A 21,234-nucleotide genomic window follows, 5' to 3' on the forward strand; every position below is an offset into this window, starting at 1 on the left:
AATGAGAGATGCAGAATGCACACACAAGGAAACAAATGATGGGAGAGGGGATGGAAGGAGAAAGAGTGTATGTATTTGCAGCGTAGAATGAAACATGAGCGATCATACCAGAACTAATGCAACGGATTCTATCAGAACTCTGCAAGTTAAGGGTGCTTGGGCGAGAGTAGTACTAGGATGGGTGACCTCCTGCGAAGTCCTTATATTTCACCCATTTTCTTGGGAAGTTCTCGTGTTGCACCCATTTTTTTGTAGATGATTCTTTCGACGTTGCGCGTGACTTGAATTATAGTCCGTAGGTTTATTCGCAAATGTGAGTCACGGCGTCGTGACATTTTACTTGATATTTGAACGAGAATGGGAGGTGCAGTGCGCACGCACAAGGAAACAAATGACGGGAGGGGGAAGAAAGGAGAAGGAGTGTATGTATTTGCAGCGCAAAATTAAACAGATGCGATCATTCCAGCACTAAAGCACCGGATCCCATTTGAACTCCGCAGTTAAGTGTGCTTTGGCGAAAGTAGTACAAGGATGGGTTACCTCCTGGGAAGTTCTCATGTTGCACCTATTTTTTTTTTCAGATGGGTCGTTTGACGTTATGCACGACTGGAACTATGGTCCGCTGGTTTATACGCAAATGTGAGTCAAGACGCATGGGCATTTTAATCGATATTAGAACGAGAAGGAGAGGTGAAGTGTGAACGCACTAGGAAAAAAATGACAGGAGGGGGAAGAAAGGAGAAGGAGTGTATGTATTTGCAGCGCGAAATGAAACAGGTGCAATAATACCAGCACAAATGCACCGGATCTCATCAGAACTCCGTACTCAAGTGTGCTTTGGCGAAAGTAGTACAAGGATGGGTTACTTCCTGGGAAGTTCTCGTGTTGCACTCATTTTTTTTTCGGATGGGTCGTTCGACGTTACGCGCGAATGGAATTATGAACCGCTGGTTCATTCGCAAAGGTGAGTCACGGTGCCAGAGCATTATACTTGATATTAGAACGAGAATGAGAGATGCAGAATGCACGCACAAGGTTTATTGATCGAGATTAATCGTTTATTTCCAGATGCATTGATGTTGATGGAACGAGAAAGAGTATATGTATTTGCAGCGTAGAATGAAACATGAGCGATCATACCAGAACTAATGCAACAGATTCTATCAGAACTCTGCAAGTTAAGGGTGCTTGGGCGACAGTAGTACTAGGATGGGTGACCTCTTGCGAAGTCCTTATATTTCACCCATTTTCTTGGGAAGTTCTCGTGTTGCACCCATTTTTTTTTTCAGATGGGTCGTTCGACGTTACGCGCGACAGGAACTATGGTCCGCTTGTTTATACGCAAATGTGAGTTAAGACGCAAGGGCATTTTAATTGATATTAGAATGAGAAGGAAAGGTGAAGTGTGAACGCACCAGGACACAAATGACGGGAGGGGGAAGAAATGAGAAGGAGTGTATGTATTTGCAGTGTAAAATTAAATATGTGCTATCATACCAGCACTAATGGACCGGATCCCAACAAAACTCTGCTGTTAAGTGTGCTTGGGCGAGAGTAGTACTCGGATGGGTGACCTCTTAGGAAGTCCTCGTGTTGCACCAATTTTTTTTCGGACGGCTCGTTCGACATTACGCGCGACTGGAACTATGGTCCTCTGGTTTATACACAAATGTGAGTCAAGAAGCAGGGGCATTTTAATCGATATTAGAACGAGAAGGAGAGGTGTAGTGTGAACGCACAAGGAAACAAATGATGGGAGGGAGGAGGGAATGAGAAGGAGTGTATGTATTTTCAGCACGAAATGAAACAGGCGCGATCATACCAGCGCAAATGCACCGGATCCCATCAGAACTCCGCAGTTAAGTTTGCTTTGGCGAAAGTAGTACAAGATTTGGTAACCTCTTGGGAAGTTCTCGTGTTGCACCTATTTCTTTTTTATAGATGGGTCATACGACGTTACACGCGACTGGAACTATGGTCCGCTGGTTTATACGTAAATGTGAGTCAAGACGCAGGGGCATTTTAATCGATATTAGAACGAGAAGGAGAGGTGAAGTGTGAACGCACCAGGAAAAAAATGACGGGAGGGGGAAGAAAGGAGAAGGAGTATGTATTTGCAGCGCGAAATGAAACAGGTGCGATAATACCAGCACAAATGCACCGGATCCCATCAGAACTCCGTAGTCAAGTGTGCTTTGGCGAAAGTAGTACAAGGATGGGTTACCTCGTGGGAAGTTCTCGTGTTGCACCCATTTTTTTTTTCAGATGGGCCGTTTGACGTTGCGCGCGACTGGAACAATGGCCCTCTGGTTTATACGCAAATGTGAGTTAAGATGCAGGGGCATTTTAATTGATATTAGAACGAGAAGGAGAGGTGAAGTGTGAACGTACCAGGAAACAAATGACGGGAGGGGGAAGAAAGGAGAAGGAGTGTATGTATTTGCAGCGCGAAATGAAACTGGTGCGATCATACCAGCACTAACGCACCGGATCCCATCAGAACCCCACAGTTAAGTGTGCTTTGAAGAGAGTGGTACTCGGATGGGTGACTTCCTGGGAAGTCCTCGTGTTGCAACAATTTTTTTCGGATGGGTCGTTCGACGTTACTCGCGAATGGAATTATGAACTGCTAGTTCATTCGCAAAGGTGAGTCACGGTGCCGGGGCATTTTACTTAATATTAGAACGAAAAGGAGAGATGTAAAGTGCACGCACAAGGAAACAAATGACGGGAGGGGGGATGGAAGGAGAAAGAGTGTATGTATTTGCAGCGCAGAATGAAACATGAGCGATCATACCAGCACTAATGCAACGGATTCTATCAGAACTCCGTAAGTTAAGGGTGCTTGGGCGAGAGTAGTACTAGGATGGGTGACCTCCTGCGAAGTCCTTATATTTCACCCATTTTCTTTTGAAGTCCTCGTATTGCACCCATTTTTTGCAGATTATTCTTTCGACGTTACGCGCGACTTGAATTATGGTCTGCAGGTTTATTCGTAAATGTGAGTCACGGCGCCGTGGCATTTTACTTGATATTTGAACGTGAATGGGAGGTGCAGTGCACACGCACAAGGAAACAAATGACGGGAGGGGGAAGAAAGGAGAAGGAGTGTATGTATTTGCAACGCGAAATTAAAAAGATGCGATCATACCAGCGCTAATGCACTGGATTCCATCAGAACTCTGTAGTTAAATGTGCTTGGGTGAGAGTATTTCTCGGATGGGTGACCTCCTGGGAAGTTCTCGTGTTGCACCAATTTTTTTTCAGACAGTTCTTTCGACGTTATGCGCGACTGGACTTGTGGTCCGATGGTTTATACGCAAATATGAGTCAAGAAGCAGGGGCATTTTAATCCATATTAGAACGAGAAGTAGAGGTGGAGTGTGAACGCACAAGGAAATAAATGATGGGAGGGCGGAGGGAAGGAGAAGGAGTGTATTTATTTTCAGCACCAAAAGAAACAGTTGCGATCATACCAGCACAAATGCACCAGATCCCATCAGATCTTAGCAGTTAAGTGTGCTTTGACAAAAGTAGTACAAGGATGGGATACCTCCTGGGAAGTTATCGTGTTGCACCTATTTATTTTTTCAGATGTGTCGTTCGACGTTAGGCGCGACTGGAACTATGGTCCGCTGGTTTATACGCAAATGTGAGTCAACACGCAAGGGCATTTTTATTGATATTAGAACGAAAAGGAGAGGTGAAGTGTGAACGCACCAGGAAACAAATGACGGGAGGGGGAAGAAAGGAGAAGGAGTGTATGTATTTGCAGCGCGAAGCGAAATAGGTGCGATCATACCAGCACTAATGCACCGGCTCCAATTAGAACTCTGCAGTTAAGTGTTGGCTAGAGTAGTACTCGGATGGGTGTCCTCCCGGGAAGTCCTCGTGTTGCACCCATTTTTTTTCGGATAGGCGGTTCGACGTACGCGCGAATGGAATTATGATCATCTAGTTCATTCGCAAAGGTGAGTCACGTTGCCGGGGCACTTTACTTGATATTAGAACGAGAATGAGAGATGCAGAGTGCACGCACAAGGAAACAAATGACGGGAGGGGGGATGGAAGGAGAAAGAGTGTATGTATTTGTAGCGCAGAATGAAACATGAGCGATCATACCAGAACTAAGGCAACGGATTCTATCAGAACTCCGCAAGTTAAGGGTGCTTGGGCGAGAGTAGTACTAGGATGGGTGACCTCCTGCAAAGTCCTTATATTTCACCCATTTTCTTGGAAGTCCTCGTGTTGCACCAATTTTTTTGCAGATGATTCTTTCGACGTTACGCGCGACTTAAATTATGGTCCGCAGGTTTATTCGCAAATGTGAGTCACGGCGCCGTAGCATTTTACTTGATATTTGAACGAGAACGGGAGGTGCAGTGCGCACGCACAAGGAAACAAATGACGGGAGGGGGAAGAAAGGAGAAGGAGTGTATCTATTTACAACGTGAAATTAAACAGGAGCGATCGTACCAGCACTAATGCACCGGATCCCATCAGAACTCCACAGTTAAGTATGCTTGGGCGAGAGTAGTACTCGAATGGGTGACCTCTTGAGAAGTTCTAGTGTCGCACCAATTTTTTTTCAGACAGGTTGTTCAACGTTACGCGCGACTGGAACTATGGTCCGCTGGTTTATACGCAAATGTGAGTCAAGAAGGAGGGGCATTTTAATTGACATTAGAACGTGAAGGAGAGGTGCAGTGTGAACGTACAAGGAAACAAATGATGGGAGGGGGGAGGAAAGGAGAAGGAGTGTATGTCTTTTCAACACGAAATGAAACAGGTGCGATCATACCAGCACAAATGCACCGGATCCCATCAGAACTCCGCAGTTAAGTGTGCTTTGGCAAAAGTAGTACAAGTCCTTATATTTCACCCATTTTTTTGGGAAGTCCTCGTATTGCACCCATTTTTTTGCAGATGATTCTTTCTATGCTACGCGCGACTTGAATTATTGTGCGCAGGTTTATTCGCAAATGTGAGTCACGGCGCCATGACATTTTACTTGATATTTGAACGAGAACGAGAGGTGCAGCGCCCACGCACAAGAAAACAAATGACGGAAGGGGGAAGAAAGGAGAAAGAGTGTATGTATTTGCAGCGCGAAATTAAATAGGTGCGATCATACCAGCCCTAAAGCTCCGGATCCCATCAGAACTCCGTAGTTAAGTGTGCTTGGGCGAGAGTAGTACTAGGATGGGTGACCTCCTAGGAAGTCCTCGTGTGGCACCAATTTTTTTTCAGATTGGTCGTTCGACGTTACGCGCGACTGGAGCTATAGTCCACTGGTTTATACGCAAATGTGAGACAAGAAGGAGGGGCATTTTAATCGATATTAGAACAAGAAGGAGAGGTGCAGTGTGAACGCACAAGGAAATAAATGATGGGAGATGGGAGGGAAGGAGAAGGAGTGTTTCTATTTTCAGCACGAAATGAAACAGGTGCGATCATACCAGCACAAATGCACCGGATCCCATTAGAACTCCGCAGTTAAGTGTGCTTTGGTGAAAGTAGTAGAAGGAGGGGTTGCCTCCTGGGAAGTTCTCGTGTTGCACCCATTTTTTTTTCAGATGGCTCGCTCGACGTTACGCGCGACTGGAACTATGGTCCGCTGGTTTATACGCAAATGTCAGTCAAGACGCAGGGGCATTTTAATTGATTTTAGAACAAGAAGGAGAGGTGAAGTGTGAACGCACCAGGAAACAAATGACGGGAGGGGGAAGAAAGGAGAAGGAGTGTATCTATTTCCATAGCAAAATGAAACAGGTCCGATCATACCAGCACTAATGCACCGGATCCCATCAGAACTCTGCAGTTAAGTGTGCTTTGGTGAAAGTAGTACAAGGATGGGTTGCCTCCTGGGAAGTTCTCGTGTTGCACCTAATTTTTTTTCAGACGAGTCGTTCGACATTACGCGCGGCTGGAACTATGGTTCGCTGGTTTATACGCAAATGTGAGTCAAGAAGCAGGGGCATTTTAATCGATATTAGAACGAGAAGAAGTGGTGCAGTGTGAACGCACAAGGAAACAAATAATAGGAGGGGGGAGGGAAGGAGAAGGAGTGTATGTATTTGCAGCGCGAAAAGAAACATGTGCGATCATACCAGCACAAATGCACCGGATCCCATTAGAACTCCGCAGTTAAGTGTGCTTTGGTGAATGTAGTACAATGATGGGTTACCTCCTGGGAAGTTCTCGTGTTACACCCTTTTTTTTTCAGATGGGTCGTTCGACGTTACGCACGACTGGAACTATGATCTGGTTGTTTATACGCAAATGTGTGTTAAGACGCAGGGGCATTTTAATTGATATTAGAACGATATGGAGAGGTGAAGTGTGAACGCACCAGGAAAAAAATGACGGGAAGGGGAAGAAAGGAGAAAGAGTGTATCTATTTGCAGCGCGAAATGAAACAGGTGCGATCATACCAGCACTAATGCACCGGATCCCATCAGAACTCCGCAGTTTAGTGTGCTTGGGCGAGAGTAGTAGTAGGATGGGTGACCTCCTGCGAAGTCCTTATATTTCACCCATTTTCTTGGGAAGTTCTCATGTTGCACCCATTTTTTTGTAGATGATTCTTTCGACGTTGCGCGTGACTTGAATTATAGTCCGTAGGTTTATTCGCAAATGTGAGTCACGGCGCCGTGGCATTTTACTAGATATTTGAACGAGAACGGGAGGTGAAGTGTAAACGCACCAGGAAACAAATGACGGGAGGGGGAAGAAAGGAGAAGGAGTGTATCTATTTCCATAGCAAAATGAAACAGGTCCGATCATACCAGCACTAATGCACCGGATCCCATCAGAACTCCGCAGTTAAGTGTGCTTTCGTGAAAGTAGTACAAGGATGGGTTGCCTCCTGGGAAGTTCTCGCGTTGCACCTAATTTTTTTTCAGACGAGCCGTTCGACGTTACACGCGGCTGGAACTATGGTTCGCTGGTTTATACGCAAATGTGAGTCAAGAAACATGGGCATTTTAATCGATATTAGAACGAGAAGGAGTGGTGCAGTGTGAACGCACAAGAAAACAAATGACGAGAAGCGGGAGGGAAGGAGAAGGATTGTTTGTATTTGCAGCACGAAATGAAACAGGTGCGATCATACCAGCACAAATACACCGTATCCCATCAGAACTCCGCAGTTAAGTGTGCTTTGGTGAAAGTAGTACAAAAATGGATTACCTCCTAGGAAGTTCTCGTGTTCCACCCATTTTTTTTTCTGATGGGTCGTACGACGTTACGCGCGACTGGAACTATGGTCCACTGGTTTATACACAAATGTGAGTCAAGACGCAGGGGCATTTTAATTGATATTAGAACGAGAAGTAGAGGTGAAGTGTGAACGAACCAGGAAACAAATGACAGGAGGGGGAAGAAAGGAGAAGGAGTGTATGAATTTGCAGCGCAAAATGAAACAGGTGCGATCATACCAGCACTAATGCACCGGATCCCATCAGAACTCCGCAGTTTAGTGTGCTTGGGCGAGAGTAGTAGTAGGATGGGTGACCTCCTGCGAAGTCCTTATATTTCACCCATTTTCTTGGGAAGTTCTCGTGTTGCACCCATTTTTTTGTAGATGATTCTTTCGACGTTGCGCGTGACTTGAATTATAGTCCGTAGGTTTTTTCGCAAATGTGAGTCACGGCGCCGTGGCATTTTACTAGATATTTGAACGAGAACGGGAGGTGAAGTGTGAGCGCACCAGGAAACAAATGACGGGAGGGGGAAGAAATGAGGAGTGTATCTATTTCCATAGCAAAATGAAACAGGTCCGATCATACCAGCACTAATGCACCGGATCCCATCAGAACTCCGCAGTTAAGTGTGCTTTGGTGAAAGTAGTACAAGGATGGGTTGCCTCCTGGGAAGTTCTCGTGTTGCACCTAATTTTTTTTCAGACGAGTCGTTCGACGTTACGCGCGGCTGGAACTATGGTTCGCTGGTTTATACGCAAATGTGAGTCAAGAAGCAGGGGCATTTTAATCGATATTAGAACGAGAAGGAGTGGTGCAGTGTGAACGCACAAGAAAACAAATGACGAGAGGGGGGAGGGAAGGAGAAGGAGTGTTTGTGTTTGCAGCAGGAAATGAAACAGGTGCGATTATACCAGCACAAATACACCGTATCCCATCAGAACTCTGCAGTTAAGTGTGCTTTGGCGAAAGTAGTACAAAAATGGGTTACCTCCTGGGAAGTTCTCGTGTTGCACCCTTTTTTTTTTCTGATGGGTCGTACGACGTTACGCGCGACTGGAACTATGGTCCACTGGTTTGTACACAAATGTGAGTCAAGACGCAGGGGCATTTTAATTGATATTAGAACGAGAAATAGAGGTGAAGTGTGAACGAACCAGGAAACAAATGACGGGAGGGGGAAGAAAGGAGAAGGAGTGTATGAATTTGCAGCGCAAAATAAAACAGGTGCGATCATACCAGCACTAATGCACCGGATCCCATCAGAACTCCGCAGTTAAGTGTGCTTGGGTGAGAATTGTACTCGGATGGGTGACCTCCTGGGAAGTCCTCGTGTTGCACCCATTTTTTTCCGGATGGGTCGTTTGACGTTACGCGTGAATGGAGTTATGAACCGCTGATTCATTTGCAAAGATGAGTCACCGTGCCGGGGCACTTTACTTGATATTAGAACGAGAAGGAGAGATGCAGAGTCCACGCACAAGAAAACAAATGACGGGAAGGGGGATGGAACGAGAAATAGTGTATGTATTTGCAGCGCAGAATTAAACATGAGTGATCATACCATAAGTAATGCAACGGATTCTATCAGAACTCCGCAAGTTAAGGGTGCTTGGGCGAGAGTAGTACTAGGATGGGTGACCCCTGCGAAGTCTTTATATTTAACCCATTTTCTTGGGAAGTCCTCGTGTTGCACCCATTTTTTTGCAGATGATTCTTTCGATGTTACGCGCGACTTGAATTATGGTCCGCAGGTTTATTCGCAAATGTGATACACGGCGCCGTGGCATTTTCTTGAAATTAGAACGAGAACGGAAGGTGTAGTGCGCACGCACAAGGAAAAAAATGACGAGAGGGGGAAGAAAGGAGATGGAGTGCATGTATTTACAGCGCGAAATGAAACAGGTGCGATCATACCAGCACTAATGCACCGGATCCCTTCAGAACTCCGCAGTTAAGTGTGCTTGGGCGAGAGTAGTACTCGGATGGGTGACCTCCTGCGAAGTCCTCGTGTGGCACCCATTTTTTTTCGGATGGGTCGTTTGACGTTAATTATGAACTTCTGGTTCATTCGCAAATGTTAGTCACGGTGCCGGGGCATTTTATTTGTTATTAGAATGAGAAGGAGTCATGCAGAGTGCACGAACAAGGAAAAAAAAGACGGGAGGGGGGTTAGAAGGAGAAAGAGTGTATGTATTTGCAGCGCAGAATGAAACATGAGCGATCATACCAGCACTAATGCAACGGATTCTATCAGAACTTTGCAAGTTAAGGGTGCTTGGGCGAGAGTAGTACTAGGATGGGTGACCTCCTGCGAAGTCCTTATATTTCACCCATTTTCTTGGGAAGTCCTCGTGTTGCACCCATTTTTTTGCAGATGATACTTTCGACGTTACGCGCGGCTTGAATAATGGTCTGCAGGTTTATTCGCAAATGTGAGTAACGGCACCGTGACATTTTACTTGATATTAGGTCGACAATGGGAGGTGCAGTGTGCACGCACAAGGAAACAAATGACGAGAGGGGGAAGAAAGAAGAAGGAGTATATGTATTTGCAGCGCAAAATTAAACAGGTGCAATCATACCAGCACTAATTGGCCGGATCCCATCAAAACTCCGCAGTTAAATGTGTTTGGGCGAGAGTAGTACTCGGATGGGTGACCTCCTGTGAAGTGCTTGTGTCGCACAAATTTTTTTCAGATAGATCGTTCGACGTTACGCGCGACTGGAGCTATGGTCCGCTGGTTTATACGCAAATGTGAGTCAAGAAGCAGGGGTATTTTAATCGATATTGGAACGAGAAGGAGAGGTGCAGTGTGAACGCACAAGGAAACAAATGACGGGAGGGCGGAGGGAAAGAGAATGAGTGTATGTATTTTCAGCACAAAATGAAACAGGTGCAATAATACTAACACAAATGCACCAGATCCCATCAGAACTCCGTAGTCAAGTGTGCTTTGGTGAAAGTAGTACAAGGATGGGTTACCTCCTTAGAAGTTCTCGTGTTGCACCCATTTTTTTTTAGATTGGCTGTTTGACATTGTGTGCGACTGGAACAATAGTCCGCTGGTTTATACGCAAATGTGAGTCAAGACGCAGGGGCATTTTAATTAATATTAGAATGAGAAGGAAAGGTGAAATATGAAGGCACTAGGAAACAAATGACGGGAGGGGAAATAAAGGAGAAGGAGTGTATGTATTTGCAGTGCAAAATGAAACTGGTGCGATCATACCAGCACTAATGCACCGGATCCCATCAGAACTCCGCATGTAAGTGTGCTTGGGCGAGAGTAGTACTCTGATGGGTGACCTCCTGGGAAGTTCTCGTGTTGCACCCATTTTTTTTAGATGGGTCGTTCGACGTTATGCGCTAATGGAATTATGAACCGCTGGTTCATTCGCAAAGGTGAGTCACGATACCGGGACATTTTACTTGATATTACAACTAGAAGGAGAGATGCAGAGTGCACGCACAAGGAAACAAATGACGGGAGGGGGGATAGAAGGAGAAAGAGTCTATGTATTTGCAGCGCAGAATGAAACATGAGAGATCATACCAGCACTAATACAACGGATTCTATCAGAACTCCGCAGGTAAGCGTACTTGGGCGAGAGTAGTACTAGGGTGGGTGACCTCCTGCGAAGTCCTTATATTTCACCCATTTTCTTGGGAAGACCTCGTGTTGCACCCATTTTTTGTAGATGATTCTTTCGACCTTACGCGCGACTTGAATTATGGTCCGCATGTTTATTCGCAAATGTGAGTCACGGCGACGTGGCATTTTACTTGATATTAGAACGAGAACGGGAGGTGCAGTGCGCACGCACAAAGAAACAAATGATGGGAGGGGGAAGAAAGGAGAAGGAGTGTATGTATTTGCAGTGCGAAATTAAACAGGTGCGATCATACCAGCACTAATGCACTGGATCCCATCATAACTCCGCAGTTAAGTGTTCTTGGGCAAGACTAGTACTCGGATGGGTGACCTCCTGGGAAGTCCTCGTGTCGAACTAATTTTTTTTCAGACGGGTTGTTCGAAGTTATGCGCGACTGGAGCTATGGTCCGCTGGTTTATACGCAAATTTGAGTCAAGAAACAGGGGCATTTTAATCGATATTAGAACGATAAGGAGAGTTGCAATGTGAACGCACAAGGAAACAAATGATGGGAGGGGGGAGGTAAGGAGAAATAGTGTATGTATTTTCAGCACGAAGTGAAACAGGTGCGATTATACCAGCACAAATGCACCGGATCCCATCAGAACTCCGTAGTTAAGTGTGCTTTGGTGAAAGCAGTACAAGGATGGGTTACCTCCTGGGAAGTTCTCGTGTTGCACCCTTTTTTTTTTTAGATAGGTCGTTCGACGTTACGCGCGACTGAAACTATAGTCTGTTGGTTTATACGAAAATGTGAGTCAAGACGCATTGGCACTTTAATTGATATTAGAACGAGAAGAAGAGGTGAAGTGTGAACGCACCAGGAAACAAATGACGGGAGGGGGAAGAAAGGAGGAGGAGTGTATGTATTTGCAGCGTGAAATGAAATAGGTGCGATCATACTAGCACTAATGCATCAGATCCCATCAAAACTCTTTAGTTAGTTAAGTGTGCTTGGGCGAGAGTAGTTCTCGGATGGGTGACCTCCTGGGAAGTCCTCGTGTTGCACCCATTTTTTTCGGATGAGTCGTTCGACGTTACGCGCGAATGGAATTATGAACCGCTGGTTCATTCGCAAAGGTGACTCACGGTGCCAGGGCATTTTACTTGATATTATAACGAGAACGAGAGATGCTGAGTGCACGCTCAATAAAACAAATGATGGGAGGGGCGATGGAAGGAGAAAGAGTGTATGCATTTGCAACGCAGAATGAAACATGAGCGATCATACCAGCACTAATGCAACGGATTCTTTAAGAACTCCGCAAGTTAAGGGTGCTTGGGCGAGAGTAGTACTAGGATGCGTGACCTCTTACGAAGTCCTTATATTTCACCCATTTTCTTGGGAAGTCCTCGTGTTGCACCCATTTTTTTGAAGATGATTCTTTCTATGTTAGGCGCGACTTGAATTATGGTCCGCAGATTTATTCGCAAATATGAGTCATGGCGCCGTGACATTTTACTTAATATTTAAACGAGAACGGGAGGTGCAGTGCGCACGCACAATGAAACAAATTACGGGCTGGGGAAGAAAGGAGAAGGAGTGTATGTATTTGCAGCGCGAAATTAAACAGGTGCAATCATACCAGCACTAATGCACCTGATCCCATCAGAACTCCGCAATTAAGTTTGCTTGGGCGAGAGTAGTACTCGGATGGGTGACCTCCTGGGAAGTCCTTGTGTCGAACCAACTTTTTTTCAGACAGGTCGTTCGACGTTACGCGCGACTGGAACTATGGTTCGCTGGTTTATACGCAAATGTGAGTCAAGAAGCAGGGGCATTTTAATCAATATTAGAACGAGAAGGAGAGGTGCAGTGTGAACGCAAAAGGAAACAAATGATGGGAGGGGGGAGGGAAGGAGAAAGAGTGTATGTATTTTCAGCACAAAATGAAACAGGTGCGATCATACCAGCACAAATGCACCGAATCCCATCAGAACTCTGCAGTTAAGTGTGCTTTGGCAGAAGTAGTACAAGGATGGGTTACCTCATGGGAAGTTCTCGTGTTGCACACATTTTTTTTTCAAATGGGTCGTTTGATGTTACGTGCGACTGGAACTATGGTCCGCTGGTTTATACGCAAATGTGAGTCAAGACGCAGGGGCATTTTAATTGATATTAGAACGAGAAGGAGAGGTGAAGTGTGAACGCACCAGGAAACAAATGACGGGAGGGGGAAGAAAGGGGAAGGAGTGTATGTATTTGCAGCGCGAAATGAAACAGGTGCGATCATACCCGCACTAATGCACCGGATCCCATCAGAACTCCGCAGTCAAGTGTGCTTGGGCGAGAGTAGTACTCGGATGGGTGACCTCCTGGCAATTCCTCGTGTTGCACCCATTTTTTTCGGATGGGTCGTTCGACGTTACGCGTGAATTGAATTATGAACCGCTGGTTCATTCGCAAAGGTGAGTCACGGTGCCGGGACATTTTACTTGATATGTGAACGAGAAAGAGAGATGCAGAGTGCACGAACAAGGAAACAAATGATGGTAGGGGGGATGGAAGGAGAAAGAGTGTATGTATTTGCAGCGCAGAATGAAACATGAGCGATCATACCAGCGTTAATACAACGGATTCTATCAGAACTCCGCAAGTTAAGGGTGCTTGGGCGAGAGGAGTACTAGGATGGGTCACCTCCTTCGAAGTCTTTATATTTCACCCATTTTCTTGGGAAGTTCTCGTATTGCACCTATTTTTTTGCAGAAGATTCTTTTGACGTTATGCGCGAGTTGAATTATAGTTCGCAGGTTTATTCGCAAATGTGAGTCTGGGCGCCGTGGCATTTTACTTGATATTTGAACGAGAACAAGAGGTGCAGTGCGCATGCACAAGGAAACAAATGACGGGAGGGGGAAGATAGGAGAAGGAGTGTATTGCAGAGCGAAATTAAACAGGTGCGATAATACAAGCACTAACGCACCAGATCCCATAAGAACTCCGCAGTTAAGTGTGCTTGGGCAAGACTAGAACTCGGATGGGTGACCTCTTTGAAAGTCCTCGTGTCGCATAAATTTTTTTTCAGACGGGTCGTTCGACGTTACACGCGACTGGAACTATGGTCCGCTGGTTTATATGCAAATGTGAGTCAAGAAGCAAGGGCATTTTAATCGATATTAGAACGAGAATGAGAGGTGTAGTGTGAACGCACAAGGAAACAAATGACGGGAGGGGGGAGGGAAGGAGAAGGAGTGTATGTATTATCAGCACGAAATGAAATAAGTCTGATCACACCAGCACAAATGCACCGGATCCCATCAGAACTCCGCAGTTAATTTACTTTGGCGAGAGTAGTACAAGGATGGGTTACCTCTTGGGAAGTTCTCGTATTGCACCCATTTTTTTTTTCAGATGGGTCGTTCGACGTTACGCGCGACTGGAACTATGGTCCGCTGGTTAATACGCAAATATGAGTCAAGACGCAGGGGCATTTTAATTGATATTAGAACGAGAAGGAGAGGTGAAGTGTGATCGCACCAAATAACGGGAGGGGGAAGAAAGAAGGAGTGCTTGTATTTACAGCGCGAAATAAAACAGGTGCGATCATACCAGCACTAATGCACCGGATACCATCAGAACTCCGCAGTTAAGTTTGTTTGGGCGAGAGTACTACCTGGATGGGTGACCTCCTGGGAAGTCCTCGTGTCGCACCCATTTTTTTCGGATGGGTCATTCGACGTTACGCTCGAATGGAATTATGAACCGATGGTTCAATCGAAAAGGTGAGTCATGGTGCCAGGGCATTTTACTTCATATTAGAATGAGAAGGAGAGATGCAGAGTGCACGCACAAACAAATGACGGGAGGGGGGATGGAAGGAGAAAGAGTGTATGAATTTGCAACGTAGAATGAAACATGATCGATCATACCAACACTAATGCAACGGATTCTATCAGAACTTCGCAGGTAAGGGTGCTTGGGCAAGAGTAGTATTATGATGGGTTACCTCCTGCGAAGTCTTTATATTTCACCTATTTTCTTGGGAAGTCCTCGTCTTGCACCCATTTTTTTGCGGATGATTATTTCAACGTTACGCGCGACTTGAGTTATGATCCGCAGGTTTATTCGTATATGTGAGTCACGGCGCCGTGGCATTTTACTTGATATTAGAACGAGAACGGGAGTTGCAGTGCACATGCACAAGGAAACAAATGACGGGATGGGGAAGGAAGGAGAAGGAGTGTATGTATTTGCAGCGCAATATTAAACAGGTGCGATCATACCAGCACTTATGCACCGGATCCCATCAAAACTCATGGGAAGTCCTTTTGGGAAGTCCTCGTGTCGCACCAATTTTTTCTCAGACGGGTCGTTCGATGTTACGCGCGACTGGAGCTATGGTCCACTTGTTTATATGCAAATGTGAGTCAGGAAGCAGGGGCATTTTAATCGATATTAGAACGAGAAGGAGAGGTGCAGTGTGAACGCACAAGGAAACAAATGATGGGAGGGAGGAGGGAAGGAGAAGGAGTGTATGTATTTTCAGCACTAAATAAAATAGGTACGATCATACCAGCACAAATGCATCGGATCCCATCATAACTCCGCAGTTAAGTGTGCTTTGGCGAAAGTAGTACAAGGATGGGTTACCTCCTGGGAAGTTCTCGTGTTGCACCATTTTTTTTTCACATGGGCCGTTCGACGTTACGCGTGACTGGAACTATGATCCGCTAGTTTATACGCAGATGTGAGTCAAGAGGCAGGTGCATTTTAATTGATATTAGAACGAGAAGGAGAGGTGAAGTATTTGCACCGCGAAATGAAACAGGTGCGATCATACCAGCACTAATGCACCGGATCCAATCAGAACTCCACAGTTAAGGGAGCTTGGGCGAGAGTAGTACTAGGATGGGTGACCTCCTGCGAAGTCCTCGTGTTGCACCAATTTTTTTTCGGATGGGTCGTTCGACGTTACGCGCGAATGGAATTATGAACAGCTGGTTCATTCGCAAATGTGAGTTACGGTACCGGGGCATTTTACTTGATATTAGAACGAGAAGGAGAGATGCAGAGTGCACGCACAACGAAACAAATGACGGGAGGGGGGATGGAAGGATAGAGAATGTATGTATTTGAAGCGCAGAATGAAAGATGAGCGATCATACCAGCACTAATGCAACGGATTCTATCAGAACTCCGCAAGTTATGGGTGCTTGGGCGAGAGTAGTACTAGGATGGGTGACCTCCTGCGAAGTCTTTATATTTCACCCATTTCTTGGGAAGTCCTCGTGTTGCACCCATTTTCTTAGGAAGTCCTCGTGTCCCACCAATTTTTTCTCAGACGGGTCGTTCGACATTACGCGCGACTGGAACTATGATCCGCTGGTTTATACGCAAATGTGAGTCAAGAAGCAGGGGCATTTTAATCAATATTAGAACGAGAAGGAGAGGTGCAGTGTGAATGCACAAGGAAACAAATGATGGGTGGGGGGAGGGAAGGAGAAGGAGTGTATGTATTTTAAGCACAAAATGAAACAGGTGTGATCATACCAACACAAATTCACCGGATCCCATCAGAACTCCGTAGTTAAGTGTGCTTTGGCGAAAGTAGTACAAGGATTGGTTACCTCCTGGGAAGTTCTCGTGTTGCACCCATTTTTTTTTCAGATGAGTCGTTCGACGTTACGCGCAACTGAAACTATGATCCAATGGTTTATACGCAAATGTGAGTCAAGACGCAGGGGCTTTTTAATTGATATTAGAACGAGAATGAGAGGTGAGGTGTGAACGCACCAGGAAAGAAATGACGGGAGGGGGAAGAAAGGAGAAGGAGTGTATGCACTTGCAGCGCGAAATGAAAAGGTGCGATCATACCAGCACTAATGCACTGGATCCCATCAGAACTCCGCAGTCAAGATTGCTTGGGCGAGAGTAGTACTCGGATGGGTGACCTCCTGGGAAGTCCTCGTGTTGCACCTATTTTTTTTCGAATGGGTCGTTCAACGTTACGCATGAATGGAATTATGAACCGTTGGTTCATTCGCAAAGGTGAGTCACGGTGCCGGGGCATTTTACTTGATATTAGAACGAGAATGAGAGATGTAGAGTGCACGCACAAGGAAATAAATTAAGGGAGGGGGCATGGAAGGAGAAAGAGAGTATGTATTTGTAGCGCAGAACGAAACATAAGCGATCATACAAGCATTAATGCAACCGATTCTATCAGTACTCCACAAGTTAAGGGTGCTTGGGCGAGAGTAGGACTAGGATGGGTGACCTCTTGCAAATTCCTTATATTTCACCTATTTTCTTGGGAAGTTCTCATGTTGCACCCATTTTTTTGCAGATGATTCTTTCGACGTTCAACGCGACTTGAATTATGGTATGCAGGTTTACTCGCAAATTGAGTCACGGCGCCGTGGCATTTTACTTGATATTTGAACAAGAACGGGAGGTGCAGTGCGCACGCACAAGGAAACAAATGACGGGAGGGGGAAGATAGGAGAAGGAGTGTATGTATTTGCAGCGCAAAATTAAATTGGTGCGATCATACCAGCACTAATGCACCGTATCCCATCAGAACTCCGTAGTTAAGTGTGCTTGGGCGAGAGTGGTACTCGGATGGGTGACCTCCTGGGAAATCCTCGTGTCGCACTAATTTTTTTTCAGACTGGTCGTTCGACGTTATGCGCGTATGGAACTATGGTCCGCTGGTTTATACGCAAATGTGAGTCAAGATGCAAGGGCATTTTAATCGATATTAGAACGAGAAGGAGAGGTGCAGTGTGAACGAACAAGGAAACAAATGACGGGAGGGGGGAGGGAAAAAGAAGAAGTGTATGTATTTTCTGCACGAAATGAAACAGGTGCGATCATACCAGCACAAATGCACCGGATCCCATCAGAACTCTGCAGTTAAGTGTGCTTTGGCGAAAGTAGTTCGAGGATGGGTTACCTCCTGGGAAGTTCTCGTGTTGTACCCATTTTTTTTGCAGATGGCTCGTTTGACGATACGCACGACTGGAACTATAGTCTGTGGTTTATACACAAATGTGAGTCAGGAAACAGAAGCATTTTAATCGATATTAGAATGAGAAGGAGAGATGCAGTGTGAACGCACAAGGAAACAAATGATGGGACGGAGGAGGGAAGTAGAAGGAGTGTATGTATCTTCAGCACGAAATGAAACAGGTGCGATCATACCAGCACAAATGCACTGGATCTCATCAGAACTCCGCAGTTAAGTGTGCTTTGGCGAAAGTAGTACAAGGATGGGTTACTTCCTGGGAAGTTCTCGTGTTGCACCCATTTTTTTTTTCAGATGGGTCGTTCGACGTTACGCACGACTGGAACTATGGTCCGCTAGTTTATACGCAAATGTGAGTCAAGAAGTAGGGGCATTTTAATCGATATTAGAACAAGAATGAGAGGTGCAGTGTGAACGCACAAGCAAACAAAAGATGGGAGGGGGGAGGGAAGGAGAAGGAGTGTATGTATTTTCAGCACCAAATGAAACAGGCGCGATCTTACCAGCACAAATGCACCAGATCCTATCAGAACTCTGCAGTTAAGTGTGCTTTGGCGAAAGTAGTACAAGGATGGGTTACCTCCTGGGAAGTTCTCGTGATGCACCCATTTTTTTTTTCAGATGGGTCGTTCGACGTTACGCGCGACTGGAACTATGGTCCATTAGTTTATACGTAAATGTGAGTCAGGACGCAGGGGCATTTTAATTGATATTAGAACGAGAAGGAGAGGTGAAGTGTGAACGCACTAGGAAACAAATGATAGGAGGGGGAAGAAATGAGAAGGAGTGTATGTATTTGCAGCCCGAAATGAAACAAGTGCGATCATACGAGCACTAATGCACCGGTTCCAATCAAAATTTCGTAGTTAAGTGTGCTTGGGCGAGAGTAGTACTCGGATGGGTGACCTCTTGGGAAGTCGTCGTGTTGCACCCATTTTTTTTCGGATGGGTCGTTCGACGTTACGCGCGAATGGAATTATGATCTGCTGGTTCATTCGCAAAGGTGAGTCACGGTGCCGGGGCATTTTTACTTGATATTAGAACGAGAAGGAGAGATGCAGAGTGCACGCACAAAGAAACAAATGACGGTAGGGGGATGGAAGGACAAAGAGTGTATGTATTTGCAGCGCAGAATGAAACATGAGCGATCATACCATAAGTAATGCAACGGATTCTATCAGAACTCCACAAGTTAAGGGTGCTTGGGCGAGAGTAGTACTAGGATGGGTGACCCCTGCGAAGTCTTTATATTTCACCCATTTTCTTGGGAAGTCCTCGTGTTTCACCCATTTTTTTGCAGATGATTCTTTCGATGTTACACGCTACTTGAATTATGGTCCGCAAGTTTATTTGCAAATATGAGTCACGGCACCGTGACATTTTACTTGATATTTGAACGAGAACGGGAGGTGCAGTACGCACGCACAAGCAAACAAATGATGAGAGGGGGAAGAAAGGAGAAAGAGTGTATGTATTTGTAGTGCGAAATTAAACAGGTGCGATCATACCAGCACTAATGCACCGGTTCCCCTCAGAACTCCGCAGTTATGTTTACTTGGGCGAGAGTTGTACTCGGATGGGTGACCTCCTGGGAAGTTCTTGTGTCGGGTCGTTCGACGTTACGCGCGACTGGAGCTATCATCCGCTGGTTTATACACAAACGTGAGTCAAGACGCAAGGGCATTTTAATTGATATTCGAACGAGAAGGAGAGGTGAAGTGTGAACGCACCAGGAAACAAATGACGGGAGGGGATAGGGAAGGAGAAGGAGTGTATGTATTTTCAGCACCAAATGAAACAGGTGCGATCATACCAGCACAAATGCATCGTATCCCATCAGAACTCCGCAGTTAAGTGTGCTTTGGGGAAAGTAGTACAAAGATGGGTTACCTCCTGAGAAGTTCTCGTGTTGCACCCATTTTTTTTTTCAGATGGGTCGTACGCCATGGCATTTTACTTGATATTTGAACGAGAACGGGAGATGCAGTGCGCACGCACAAGGAAACAAATGACGGTAGGGGGAAGAAAGAATAAGGAGTGTATGTATTTGCAGCGCAAAATTAAATAGGTGCAATCATAGCAGCACTAATGCACCGGATCCCATCATAACTCTGCAGTTAAGTGTGCTTGGGCGAGAGTAGTACTCAGATGGGTGACCTCCTGGGAAGCCCTTGTGTCGCACAAATTTTTTTTTAGACGGGTCGTTCGACGTTACGCGCGACTGGAACGATGGTTCGCTGGTTTATACGCAAATGTGAGTCAAGAAGCAGGGACATTTTAATCGAAATTAGAATGAGAAGGAGAGGTACAGTGTGAACGAACAAGGAAACAAATGATGGGAGGGGGGAGGGAAGGAGAAGGAGTGTATGTATTTTCAACATGAAATGAAACGAGCGCGATCATACCTGCACAAATGCACTGGATCCCATCAGAACTCCGCAGTTAAGTGTGCTTTGGCAAAAGTAGTACAAGGATGGATTACCTCATGGGAAGTTCTCGTGTTGCACCCATTTTTTTTTTCAGATGGGTCATTCGACGTTACGCGCGACTAGAACTATGGTCCGCTGGTTTATACGCAAATGTGAGTCAAGACGCAGGGGCATTTTAATTGATATAAGAATTAGAAGGAGAGGTGAAGTATGTACGCACCAGGAAACAAATGACGGGAGGGGTATGAAAGGAGAAGGAGTGTATGTATTTGCAGCCCAAAATGAAACAGGTGCGATCATAACAGCACTAATGCACCGTATCCCATCAGAACTCCGCAGTTAAGTGTGCTTGGGCGAGAGTTGTAGTCGGATGGGTCACCTCCTGGGAAGTCCTCGTGTTGCACCCATTTTTTTTCAGATGGGTCGATCGACGTTATGCGCGAATGGAATTATGATCCACTGGTTCATTCGCAAAGGTGAGTCACGATGCCGGGGCATTTTACTTGATATTAGAACGAGAAGGAGAGATGCAGAGTGGACACACAAGGAAATAAATGACGGGAAGGGGGATCGAAGGAGAAAGAGTGTATGTATTTGCAGCCCAAAATGAAACATGAGCGATCATACCAGCACTAATGCAACGTATTCTATCTGAACTCCGCAAGTTAAGGGTGCTTGGGCGAGAGTAGTACTAGGATGGGTGACCTCCTGCGAAGCCCTTATATTTCACCCATTTTCTTTGGAAGTCCTCGTGTTGCACCACTTTTTTGGCAGATGATTCTTTCGATGTTACGCGCGACATTTTACTTTATATTAGAACGAGAAGGAGAGATGCAGAGGGCACGCACAAGGAAACAAATGACGGAATGGGGGATGGAAGGAGAAAGAGTGTATGTATTTGCAGCGCAGAATGAAACATGAGCGATCATACCAGCACTAATGCAACGGATTCTTTCAGAACTCCGCGGTTAAGGGTGC

The 21,234-nt window shown here is 45.7% G+C and overlaps 2 non-coding genes and 37 pseudogenes across 2 annotated transcripts; all 39 read left to right on the forward strand.

Moving 5' to 3' along the window:
• Positions 1-449: 449 nt before the first annotated feature.
• LOC148242637 (5S ribosomal RNA) lies at positions 450-568 on the forward strand (annotated as a pseudogene).
• Positions 569-775: 207 nt separating this feature from the next.
• LOC148242638 (5S ribosomal RNA) lies at positions 776-894 on the forward strand (annotated as a pseudogene).
• Positions 895-1,808: 914 nt separating this feature from the next.
• Positions 1,809-1,927, forward strand: LOC148242639 (5S ribosomal RNA; annotated as a pseudogene).
• A 206-nt stretch (positions 1,928-2,133) lies between these two features.
• On the forward strand, positions 2,134-2,252 carry LOC148242640 (5S ribosomal RNA; annotated as a pseudogene).
• Positions 2,253-2,459: 207 nt separating this feature from the next.
• Positions 2,460-2,578, forward strand: LOC148242641 (5S ribosomal RNA; annotated as a pseudogene).
• Positions 2,579-3,137: 559 nt separating this feature from the next.
• Positions 3,138-3,256, forward strand: LOC148242642 (5S ribosomal RNA; annotated as a pseudogene).
• Positions 3,257-3,462: 206 nt separating this feature from the next.
• LOC148242643 (5S ribosomal RNA) lies at positions 3,463-3,581 on the forward strand (annotated as a pseudogene).
• Positions 3,582-4,462: 881 nt separating this feature from the next.
• Positions 4,463-4,581, forward strand: LOC148242644 (5S ribosomal RNA; annotated as a pseudogene).
• A 539-nt stretch (positions 4,582-5,120) lies between these two features.
• Positions 5,121-5,239, forward strand: LOC148242645 (5S ribosomal RNA; annotated as a pseudogene).
• Positions 5,240-5,445: 206 nt separating this feature from the next.
• On the forward strand, positions 5,446-5,564 carry LOC148242646 (5S ribosomal RNA; annotated as a pseudogene).
• A 206-nt stretch (positions 5,565-5,770) lies between these two features.
• Positions 5,771-5,889, forward strand: LOC148242647 (5S ribosomal RNA; annotated as a pseudogene).
• A 207-nt stretch (positions 5,890-6,096) lies between these two features.
• Positions 6,097-6,215, forward strand: LOC148242648 (5S ribosomal RNA; annotated as a pseudogene).
• Positions 6,216-6,420: 205 nt separating this feature from the next.
• Positions 6,421-6,539, forward strand: LOC148242649 (5S ribosomal RNA; annotated as a pseudogene).
• Positions 6,540-6,774: 235 nt separating this feature from the next.
• On the forward strand, positions 6,775-6,893 carry LOC148242650 (5S ribosomal RNA; annotated as a pseudogene).
• Positions 6,894-7,425: 532 nt separating this feature from the next.
• Positions 7,426-7,544, forward strand: LOC148242651 (5S ribosomal RNA; annotated as a pseudogene).
• A 232-nt stretch (positions 7,545-7,776) lies between these two features.
• LOC148242652 (5S ribosomal RNA) lies at positions 7,777-7,895 on the forward strand (annotated as a pseudogene).
• Positions 7,896-8,102: 207 nt separating this feature from the next.
• On the forward strand, positions 8,103-8,221 carry LOC148242653 (5S ribosomal RNA; annotated as a pseudogene).
• Positions 8,222-8,427: 206 nt separating this feature from the next.
• On the forward strand, positions 8,428-8,546 carry LOC148242654 (5S ribosomal RNA; annotated as a pseudogene).
• A 559-nt stretch (positions 8,547-9,105) lies between these two features.
• On the forward strand, positions 9,106-9,224 carry LOC148242655 (5S ribosomal RNA; annotated as a pseudogene).
• Positions 9,225-10,097: 873 nt separating this feature from the next.
• LOC148242656 (5S ribosomal RNA) lies at positions 10,098-10,216 on the forward strand (annotated as a pseudogene).
• Positions 10,217-10,421: 205 nt separating this feature from the next.
• Positions 10,422-10,540, forward strand: LOC148242657 (5S ribosomal RNA; annotated as a pseudogene).
• A 558-nt stretch (positions 10,541-11,098) lies between these two features.
• LOC148242658 (5S ribosomal RNA) lies at positions 11,099-11,217 on the forward strand (annotated as a pseudogene).
• A 206-nt stretch (positions 11,218-11,423) lies between these two features.
• Positions 11,424-11,542, forward strand: LOC148242659 (5S ribosomal RNA; annotated as a pseudogene).
• An 889-nt stretch (positions 11,543-12,431) lies between these two features.
• On the forward strand, positions 12,432-12,550 carry LOC148242660 (5S ribosomal RNA; annotated as a pseudogene).
• A 206-nt stretch (positions 12,551-12,756) lies between these two features.
• Positions 12,757-12,875, forward strand: LOC148242661 (5S ribosomal RNA; annotated as a pseudogene).
• Positions 12,876-13,081: 206 nt separating this feature from the next.
• LOC148242662 (5S ribosomal RNA) lies at positions 13,082-13,200 on the forward strand (annotated as a pseudogene).
• Positions 13,201-14,395: 1,195 nt separating this feature from the next.
• On the forward strand, positions 14,396-14,514 carry LOC148242663 (5S ribosomal RNA; annotated as a pseudogene).
• An 845-nt stretch (positions 14,515-15,359) lies between these two features.
• On the forward strand, positions 15,360-15,478 carry LOC148242664 (5S ribosomal RNA; annotated as a pseudogene).
• Positions 15,479-15,626: 148 nt separating this feature from the next.
• LOC148242665 (5S ribosomal RNA) lies at positions 15,627-15,745 on the forward strand (annotated as a pseudogene).
• A 591-nt stretch (positions 15,746-16,336) lies between these two features.
• On the forward strand, positions 16,337-16,455 carry LOC148242666 (5S ribosomal RNA; annotated as a pseudogene).
• Positions 16,456-16,660: 205 nt separating this feature from the next.
• LOC148242667 (5S ribosomal RNA) lies at positions 16,661-16,779 on the forward strand. The gene has a single exon (XR_015814769.1). It is a non-coding gene; the product is annotated as a 5S ribosomal RNA (ribosomal RNA).
• A 560-nt stretch (positions 16,780-17,339) lies between these two features.
• LOC148242668 (5S ribosomal RNA) lies at positions 17,340-17,458 on the forward strand. Its single transcript, XR_015815533.1, has one exon. It is a non-coding gene; the product is annotated as a 5S ribosomal RNA (ribosomal RNA).
• A 206-nt stretch (positions 17,459-17,664) lies between these two features.
• On the forward strand, positions 17,665-17,783 carry LOC148242669 (5S ribosomal RNA; annotated as a pseudogene).
• Positions 17,784-17,989: 206 nt separating this feature from the next.
• Positions 17,990-18,108, forward strand: LOC148242670 (5S ribosomal RNA; annotated as a pseudogene).
• A 208-nt stretch (positions 18,109-18,316) lies between these two features.
• Positions 18,317-18,435, forward strand: LOC148242671 (5S ribosomal RNA; annotated as a pseudogene).
• A 1,191-nt stretch (positions 18,436-19,626) lies between these two features.
• Positions 19,627-19,745, forward strand: LOC148242672 (5S ribosomal RNA; annotated as a pseudogene).
• Positions 19,746-19,893: 148 nt separating this feature from the next.
• LOC148242673 (5S ribosomal RNA) lies at positions 19,894-20,012 on the forward strand (annotated as a pseudogene).
• Positions 20,013-20,218: 206 nt separating this feature from the next.
• LOC148242674 (5S ribosomal RNA) lies at positions 20,219-20,337 on the forward strand (annotated as a pseudogene).
• A 207-nt stretch (positions 20,338-20,544) lies between these two features.
• On the forward strand, positions 20,545-20,663 carry LOC148242675 (5S ribosomal RNA; annotated as a pseudogene).
• The last annotated feature ends 571 nt before the right edge of the window (positions 20,664-21,234 follow it).

The sequence above is a fragment of the Carica papaya genome, chromosome 8 (genome assembly GCF_054855325.1).
Source record: "Carica papaya isolate Zhongbai chromosome 8, ASM5485532v1, whole genome shotgun sequence".
NCBI lineage: Eukaryota > Viridiplantae > Streptophyta > Magnoliopsida > Brassicales > Caricaceae > Carica > Carica papaya.